The sequence below is a fragment of the Mesoplodon mirus genome (genome assembly GCF_964341445.2).
Source record: "Mesoplodon mirus genome assembly, chromosome: 4".
Lineage (NCBI taxonomy): Eukaryota > Metazoa > Chordata > Mammalia > Artiodactyla > Ziphiidae > Mesoplodon > Mesoplodon mirus.
Genome location: NC_138979.1, coordinates 102,663,230 through 102,673,994, shown reverse-complemented (window position 1 = coordinate 102,673,994; position 10,765 = coordinate 102,663,230).

The following is a 10,765-nucleotide window of genomic DNA, read 5'->3' as shown; positions in this document are numbered from 1 at the left end:
AGTTGTACTGAAATAAAACTTAGAATGGTCTCTTCCCTCTATTTTGTCTTATTAATCAAAGCAGAATATCCAGTGGGTAGGTGTTTTTATAATTTTTAGAAATCAGAGGGCAGACAGCAGAAGCAAGAAGAACTACAATCCTGCAGCCTGTGGAAAAATAAAACACATTCACAGAAAGGTAGACAAGATGAAAAGGCAGAGGGCTATGTACCAGATGAAGGAAGAAGATAAAACTCCAGAAAAACAACTAAGTGAAGTGGAGATAGGCAACCTTCCAGAAAAAGAATTCAGAATAATGATAGTGAAGATGATCTAGGACCTCGGAAAAAGAATGGAGGCAAAGATCCAGAAGATGCAAGAAATGTTTAACAAAGACCTGGAAGAAATAAAGAACAAACAAACAGAGATGAACAATACAATAACTGAAATGAAAACTACACTAGAAGAAAACAATAGCAGAATAACTGAGGCAGAAGAACGGATAAGGGACCTGGAACACAGAATGGTGGAATTCACTGCTGCAGAACAGAATAAAGAAAAAAGAATGAAAAGAAATGAAGACATGGGGCTTCCCTGGTGGCGCAGTGGTTGAGAATCTGCCTGCCAATGCAGGGGACACAGGTTCGTGCCACGGTCTGTGAAGATCCCACATGCTGCGGAGCGCCTGGACCCATGAGCCATGGCCGCTGAGCCTGCGCGTCCAGAGCCTGCACGTCTGGAGCCTGTGCTCTGCAACGGGAGAGGCCACAAAAGTGAGAGGCCCGCGTACCGCAAAAAAAAAAAGAAAAGAAATGAAGACAGCCTAAGAGACCTCTGGGACAACATTAAACACAACAATATTCGCATTATAGGGGTCCCAGAAGGAGAAGAGAGAGAGAAAGGACCAGAGAAAACATTTGAAGAGATAATAGTTGAAAACTTCCCTAACATGGGAAAGGAAAGAGCCACCCAAGTCCAGGAAGTGCACAGAGTTCCATACAGGATAAACCCCAGGAGAAACACGCTGAAACACATAGTAATCAAATTGGCAAAAATTAAAAGACAAAGAAAAATTATTGAAAGCAGCAAGAGAAAAATGACAAATAACATACAAGGGAACTCCTATAAGGTTAACAGCTGATTTATCAGCAGAAACTCTACAGGCCAGAAGGGAGTGGCATGATATACTTAAAGTGATGAAAGGGAAGAACCTACAACCAAGATTACTCTACCCAGCAAGGATCTCATTCACATTCGATGGAGAAATCAAAAGCTTTACAGACAAGCAAAAGCTAAGAGAAGTCAGCACCACCAAACCAGCTCTACAACAAATGCTAAAGGAACTTCTCTAAGTGGGAAACACAAGAGAAGAAAAAGACCTACAAAAACATACCCAAAACAATTAAGAAAATAGCCATAGGAACATACATATCGATAACTACCTTAAACATGAATGGATTAAATGCTCCAACCAAAAGACACAGGCTTGCTGAATGGATACAAAAATAAGACCCATATATATGCTGTCTACAAGAGACCCACTTCAGACCTAGGGACACATACAGACTGAAACTAAGGGGGTGGAAAAAGGTATTCCACGCAAATGGAAATCAAAAGAAAGCTGGAGTAGCAATCCTCATATCAGATAAAATAGACTTTAAAATAAAGAATGTTACAAGAGACAACGAAGGACACTACATAATGATCAAGGGATCAATCCAAGAAGATGATATAACAATTATAAATATATATGCACCCAACATAGGAGCACCTCAATACATAAGGCAACTGCTAACAGCTCTAAAAGAGGAAATTGACAGTAACACAATAATAGTGGGGGACTTTAACACCTCACACCAATGGACAGATCATCCAAAATGAAAATAAATAAGGAAACAGAAGCTTTAAAAGTCACAATGGACCAGATAGATTTAATTGATATTTATAGGACATTCCATCCAAAAACAGCAGATTACACTTTCTTCTCAAGTGCACATGGAACATTCTCCAGGACAGATCACATCTTGGGTCACAAACCAAGCCTCAGTAAATTTAAGAAAATTGAAATCATATCAATCATCTTTTCTGAGTACAATGCTATGAGATTAGAAATCAATTACAGGGGAAAAATGCAACAAACACAAACTCGTGGAGGCTAAACACTACATTACTAAATAACCAAGAGATCACTGAAGAAATCAAAGAGGAAATCAAAAAATACCTAGAGCCAAATGACAATGAAAACATGATGATCCAAAACCTATGGGATGCAGCAAAAGCAGTTCTAAGAGGGAAGTTTATAGCTATGCAAGCCTACCTCAAGAAACAAGAAAAATCTCAAATAAACAATCTAACCTTACACCTAAAGGAACTAGAGAAAGAAGAATAAACAAAACCCAAAGTTAGCAGAAGGAAAGAAATCATAAAGATCAAAGCAGAAATAAATGAAATAGAAACAAAGAAAACAATAGCAAACAAAGATCAATAAAACTAAAAGCTGGTTCTTTGGGAAGATAAACAAAATTGATAAACCATTAGCCAGACTCATGGAGAAAAAGAGGGAGAGGACTCAAATCAATAAAATTAGAAATGAAAAAGGAGGAGTTACAACAGACACGGCAGAAATACAAAGCATCCTAAGAGACTACTATAAGCACCTCATTGCCAATAAAATGGACAACCTGGAAGAAATGGACAAATTCATAGAAAGGTATAACCTTCCAAGACTGAACCAGGAAGAAATAGAAAATATGAACAGACCAATCACAAGTAATGAAATTGAAACTGTGATTAAAAATCTTCCAACAGGGCTTCCCTGGTGGTGCAGTGATTGAGAGTCTGCCTGCCGATGCAGGGGACACGGGTTAGTGCCCTGGTCTGGGAAGATCCCACATGCCGCGGAGTGGCTGGGCCCGTGAGCCATGGCCATTGAGCCTGCGCGTCCAGAGCTTGTGCTCCGCAACGGGAGAGGCCACAACAGTGAGAGGCCCACATACCGCAAAAAAAAAAAAAAAAAAAAAAAAAAATCTTCCAACTAACATAAGCCCAGTACCAGATGGCTTCACAGGCGAATTCTGTCAAATATTTAGAGAAAAGCTAACACTCATCCTTCTCAAACTCTTCCAAAAAATTGCAGAGGAAGGAACACTCCCAAACTCATTCTATGAGGCGACCATTACCCTGATACCAAAACAGGACAAAGATACTACACAAAAAGAAAATTACAGACCAATATCACTGATGAATATAGATGCAAAAATCCTCAACAAAATACTAGCAAACAGAATGCAGCAACACTTTAAAAACATCATACACCATGATCAAGTAGGAATTATCCCAGGGATGCAAGGATTCTTCAATATATGCAAATCAATCAATTTGATACACCACATTAACAAATTGAATGAGAAAAACCATATGATCATCTCAATAGATGCAGAAAAAGCTTGTGACAAAATTCAACACCCATTTATGATAACAACTCTCCAGAAAGTGGGCATAAAGGGAACCTACCTCAACATAATAAAGGCCATATATGACAAACCCACAGCAAACATCATTCTCAATGGTGAAAAACTGAAAGCATTTCCTCTAAGATCAGGAATGAGACAAGGATGTCCACTCTCACCACTATTACTCAACATAGTTTTGGAAGTCCTATCCACGGCAATCAGAGAAGAAAAAGAAATAAAAGGAATCCAAATTGGAAAAGAAGAAGTAAAACTGTCACTGTTTGCAGATGACATGATACTATACATAGAGAATCCTAAAGATGCCACCAGAAAACGACCAGAGCTAATTAATGAATTTGGTAAAGTTGCAGGATACAAAATTAATGCACAGAAATCTCTTGCATTCCTATATACTAATGATGAAAAATCTGAAAGGGAACTTAAGGAAACACTCCCATTTACCACTGCAACAAAAAGAATAAAATACCTGGGAATAAACCTACCTAGGGAGACAATAGACCTGTATGCAGAAAACTATAAGACACTGATGAAAGAAATTAAAGATGATACCAACAGTTGGAGAGATATACCATGTTCTTCTACTGGAAGAATCAATATTGTGAAAATGACTATACTACTCAAAGCAATCTACAGATTCATGCAATCCCTATCAAATTACCAATGGCATTTTTTACAGAACTAGAACAAAAAACCTTAAAATTTGTATGGAGACACAAAAGACCACGAATAGCCAAAGCAGTCTTGAGGGAAAAAAACAGAGCTGGAGGAATCAGACCCCCTGACTTCAGACTATACTATAAAGCTACAGTAATTAAGACAATATGGTACTGGCACAAAAACAGAAACATAGATCAGTGGAACAAGATAGAAAGCCCAGAGATAAACCCACGCACCTATGGTCAACTAAACTATGACAAAGGAGGCAAAGATATAAAATGGAGAAAAGACAGTCTCTTCAATAAGTGGTGCTGGGAAAACTGGACAGCTACATGGAAAAGAATGAAATTAGAACACTCTGTAACACCATAAACAAAAATAAACACAAAATGGATTCGAGACCTAAATATAATACCGGACACAATAAAACTCTTAGGGGAAAGCATAGGAAGAACACTCTTTGACATAAATCACAGCAAGATCTTTTTTGATCCACCTCCTAGAGTAATGGAAGTAAAAACAAAAATAAACAAATGGACCTAATGAAGCTTCAAAGCTTTTGCACAGCAAAGGACACCATAAACAAGACCAAAAGACAACCCTCAGAATGGGAGAAAATATTTGCAAACGAATCAACAGACAAAGGATTAATCTCCAAAATATATAAACAGCTTATGCAGCTCAATATTAAAGAAACAAACAACCCAATCCAAAAATGGGCAGAAGACCTAAATAGACATTTCTCCAAAGAAGACATACAGATGGCCAAGAAGCACATGAAAAGCTGCTCAACATCGCTAATTATTAGAGAAATGCAAATCAAAACTACAATGAGGTATCACCTCACACCAGTTAGAATGGTTATCATCAGAAAATCTGCAAACAACAAATGCTGGAGAGGGTGTGGAGGAAAGGGAACCCTCTTGCACTGATGGTGGGAATGTAAACTGATACAGCCACTATGGAGAACAGTATGGAGGTTCCTTAAAAAACTAAAAATAGAATTACCATATGATCCAGCAATTCCACTACTGGGCATATACCCAGAGAAAACTGTAATTCAAAAAGACACATGCACCCGAATGTTCATTGCAGCGCTATTTACAATAGCCAGGTCATGGAAGCAACCTAAATGCCCATCGACAGACGAATGGATAAAGAAGATGTGGCACATATATACAATGGAATATTACTCAGGCATAAAAAGGAATGAAATTGAGTCATTTGTTGAGATGTGGATGGATCTAGAGACTGTCACACACAGTGAAGTAAGTCAGAAAGAGAAAAACAAATATCGTATATTAATGCATGTATGTGGAACCTAGCAAAATGGTACAGATGAACTGGTTTGCAGGCAGAATTTGAGACACAGATATAGAGAACAAACATATGGACAGCAAGGGGGGAAAACCGCAGTGGGGTGGGGATAGTGGTGTGCTGCATTGGGCGATTGGGATCGACATGTATACACTGATGTGTATAAAATTGATGACTAATAAGAACCTGCAGTACTAAAAAACAAAAAAACCAAAAAAAAACAACTAATACCAAACTTTCTTTGGGTTATTTGTATGGAAATATGTTAATATAAATGTTTCAGACATTAAAAAAAAATTTTTTTTTTTTGGCTGTGTTGGGTCTTCGCAGCATGTGGGATCTTCCCAGACCAGGGCTCAAACCCATGTCCCCTGCATTGGCAGGCAGATTCTTAACCACTGAGCTACCAGGGAGGGCCCCACTTAGAAAGCTCTCTATGATCACTTTCCACTCTTGCTACTAAGTCCCCACATATACTCCAGTCCCTTTAGTCAGAGAGGAAATAAGGTATAAATACTGGAAATGAAAAGAAAAAACATTGATACATGTATTATCTACACAGTAAATGTCAAATGCATCTAAAGAAAAAAATATTAAAATTAATGATACTAAAAATGATACAAATGAACTTATTTACAAAACAGACTGAATGCACTGAATCAGAAACCTTTATATGTTGCTGTGTTTGCAGTAGGAAGAATACCTGGGGTTCAGGATCCAAGCAGTGGCTCCAATCCACGTCATTTCTGATGACTCCCTGGAGAACTCTGTGCTTTCTGTCCCTGCAACTCTGGGCTCTTCATGGTTAGACATCTTGGTCCCTAAAAGTGGTCCACTCTTGCCAGGGGATTCAGCAAGTGTCCTTCTAGACTACAAACTATTGCTGTGGCCTTTTGGGCTGCATGCAACTAGCAAGCAAGTAAAGGAGTCACCATGTTGGCAGGGGCAATTGATGTGGATGAACAGAAGGTAGGGTTGCTCTTGGATTAAGAGAGAAGGGAGGAACATGCGTGGAATTTAGATGATCTACTTGGACAGTTCTTGGTACTCCCTTGCCCAGTTGTGACTGAATGGCTTAGTGCAGCAACTTAAACCTTTTGTGCTCCCAAATCTCTCAGTATCTGCGTACTGCAGGACCCAACTAACACACTGATTATGTTGTTTAGGTCTACTATATTCTTAATTTTTTTTGTCCACTTTATCTATCTAGGTTTGGGAGATGTTTGTTAAAGTCTCCCCTATTAATGTGTCTATTCATCCTTTTATAGTCTGTAGTTTTGCTTTAGAAAGTTGCTGCTTTAGTAAATGACGTCCTCAGCTTGCACAGTTCCTACATGCACGATTTTCAGTTACCATGTTTTAATTAATTAACGTTAGTCCTCAACAACACGGTTCAAATTTCACTTATGATGGTATATTAACTGTGAGTAATTTCATAAAGTGCAAACTATGTGGCTAGCTCTTCGGTCCACAAATCACTAAATAACAGATGTGTGTCATGATCAGTGACCAATTATGTAACTTCTTTCAGAGTCTGTTGGTTTGGGGTTTTTTTGTTTTTGTTTCTTTTGGCCATGCCAAGTGGCTTGTGGGATCTTAGTTCCTTGACCAGGGATCGAACCAGGGTCTTTGGCAGTGAAAACACACAGTCCTAACCACTGGACTGCCAGAGAATTCCCCAGAATCTGTTGGTGATTGGACATTGCACATCTGTTGCTCAGTTCGGGACGGAAAGTGAAGCGTGAAGTCATGCTGTCTCCTTGTCTCCCAGTGATAAACCCATGTGACATTTTACAAAAATGGATAATCAGAAGAGGGAATGGCCAACAAAGATAAAAATGCAGCAAAGGGCTTCCCTGGTGGCACAGTGGTTAAGAATCCGCCTGCCAACTCAGGGGCCATGGGTTCGAGCCCTGGTCCGGGAAGATCCCACGTGTTGTGGAGCAACTAAGCCCGTGTGCCACAACTACTGAGCCTGTGTGCCACAACTACTGAAGCCCGAGTGCCTAGAGCCTGTGCTCCACAACGAGAAGGCACCGCAATGAGAAGCCCGTGCACCACCATGAAGAGCAGCTCCCGCTCGCCACAATTTGAGGAAGGCTGTGCGCAGCAACGAAGACTCAACACAGCCAAAATATATATATATAAGTAAATAAAAAATAAGTAAATTAAAAAAATTTTTTTAATGCAGCAAAGGAATTAAAGTGATAATGCTGGAAGTGAAATTTGGGTAAAATCTAGATGTTATACAAGTTATACTGGAGTTATAGGAGTAGTAGTTAACTGTGGAATTGTTGACACCACTGCTATTTGAGATAATGCATGTCAGAGGAAGCTAGTGAAGGCAAATTTCAAAAAAGGAAAAAAAAAGTGGTTAAGATGAATGTCCCAGAAGGAATGACACCATCAAAAGTCTTCACACTAAAGGAACTCTTGGAAGTATTTCACAACTTTGGAACACAAAGGGTAAAATTTTGGAAGCTGATCCAAACTTAGAAATATGACAATTTGCCAAGGCACAGAAAAGATGCTCACTCTGTATAACTTATACAGAGAGGCAGACATGCTCGACGTTATTTTCTAGATGTTTTTGGAAAAAAAAAACTTGAATTTTCAATGTTTCTAATGTTATAAATTACACTGTACTACATAAATGTTTTACTATTTTCATTTCCCAATACATTTATAATTGACAGTAGGAGTTTGTTTTGAGCAAAATTTTTAAAGGCCATGGAACAATTGTATCTTTTTTATTAATTTTATTTATCGCTGCGTTGGGTCTTCGTTGCTGCATGCCGGCTTTCTCTAGTTGCGGGGAGTGGGGGCTACTCTTCGTCGCAGTGCGTGGGCTTCTCATTGCAGTGGCTTCTCTTGTTGTGGAGCACTGGGTTCTATGCGCGTGGGTTTCAGTAGTTGTGGCGCGTGGGATTAGTTGCTCCGCAACATGTGGGATCCTCCTGGACCAGGGCTCAAACCCATGTCCCCTGCATTGGTAGGCGGATTCTTAACCACTGCACCACCAGGGAATCCCCAATGGTATCTTTCCCATTGATACTAAGATTGCTCTGTATGGTTTCAGCTTGCATGGACATATATGCAGTAATTCACTACTGTACAAAGTGAGGACTGCCTGTATTTGGTTCCAGTTTCTTCACATCCTCATCAACACATTATCTGTCTTTTTGAAAATAGCCATCCTTGTGGGTATGAAGTGGTATCTCACTGTGGTTTTGATTTGTGTTTCCCTAATGACTAATGCACAACTTTTCATGTACTTACTGGCAATTTGTACATCTTCTTTGGAGAAAAATCTGTTCAAATCTTTTGCCCATTTTAAATTTATTTATTTATTTATTTTTGACTGCATTGGGTCTTCATTGCTGTGTGCCTGATTTCTCTAGTTGAGGCAAGTGGGGGTTACTCCTCGTTGCAGTGTGCGGGCCTCTCATTGCGATGGCTTCTCTTGTTGTGGAGCACGGGCTCTAGGTGCGTGGGCTTCAGTAGTTGTGGCACGTAGGCTCAGCAGCTGTGGTGCACAGGCTTAGTTGCTCCGCAGCATGTGGGATCTTTCCGGACCAGGGCTCGAACCTGTGTCCCCTGAATTGGCAGGCAGATTCTTAACCACTGCACCACCAGGGAAGCCCCCATTTTTAAATTAGGTTCATTTCTTTAATTTTCATCTGAATCTATTTGTTAACTCAGCTGATTTTTTAAAAAGTAGGTGAGTTAAGCCCATCTACATTTGTTGATTGGTCTGAATTTTGTTATATTGTTTCACTACGTAGTTTATTTTCTTTGCCTCTCCCCCCTTTGATATTGTGTGCAGTTCTAGCTGTAAACTCTATACTGATTTTATATAATACTCTCAGTACTCTTTCTTTAAATTCTCTGTTGCTTCCCTAATATGTAAGCAATTTTGAAACTTCTTACTGCCCCTTCTTTCTATGTAGCTGCTAGTCTTATCCTAGTGTCACTTTGTGTAGTTTTTATTTCTTGATTTCTCAGCTTCAAGTGCTATCTTTTTACTTCTGTATAATACCATTGATGTAATCAGTGGGGTTTTTTTGTTTGGTTTTTTTAGGTTATTTTTTGTGGTACGCGGGCCTCTCACCGTTGTGGCCTCTCCCATTGCAGAGCACAGGCTCCGGACGCACAGGCTCAGCAGCCATGGCTCACGGGCCCAGCCGCTCCGTGGCATGTGGGATCCTCCTAGACGGAGGCACGAACCCACGTACCCTGCATCGGCAGGCGGACTCCCAACCACTGCGCCACCAGGGAAGCCCTCAGTGAGCTTATTTAACTTTCCACCTACTCATCCCTTTGCTCTCATCTTTTGTTGGTTGTAATAATTTTACATTATTTTGATAATGTAAAATTATCTGATTTTGTCTTATTCCCACCTCCTATCTTTAATCTTAATTCTTACAGTTGAACATATGCATATATATGTAAAATATGCATCGTAAAAATTATTTACTGATAGACTGTATGGTCAAAAAGTTTGGAGACCATTACATTAAATACCTATGTCTTTTAAAGAATTTGTCTGGGCTGACAAAGATAACTTTTAGCTATAGCTCCTTTCTAGGTATACTTTTTTATACTTTAAACCCAAATCCCCAAACATGAGAAGCCCCTTTTTTCTTTTTAAATATACACATATATTTTATTTCAAAAAGCACAGAACATTATACAAGTTTTAAATTTACATTTTGCAATAAAAGATATCAATATATGCATTATTTGTATAACTTCATCATGGATGGAATTTGAATCAGTGGTATAAACATGTGGCAGTCACTAAATATAGATCATCATCACAGTGAACCAAAATGCATAGTTGTTATGAAATGACAAATGACCACTAAAGGGTGAACTCAGCCCATACACCACGATAATAAATTATTTATACAGATATATGTTTTACTTCACTGTATCATTAAAATTCCTGCTAGCCCCTCACCAAACATTCAAAAAACACAGTTTTGGAGCCATCCTGTTGAACCAGTTCCTCCACATACTACACTAAAGAAAATAAAGTGACTTTTTGCTCATTTTTAAGTAAACTTCATATGCTTAATTAAACTGTTTCCAATGATGAAGGCAAACAACTAGGATATTTGAATATAATTAGAAATCCCTTGGGCTGGGGGCAGCACTGAGAGATGTATGTTCATCTACAGTGCAGAGATCTGAATCAATCTCAGGAAATGGAACTCAATAAGAAATGGGTTCTTTGGCAGTAAAGATCTGACTGGCCATTACAGGACAGTCCCTCTGGCAGCTTGAGAGCTTAACCCTAGAATTTATGCAGTGGATAGAAAAAGGTTAGAAATAAA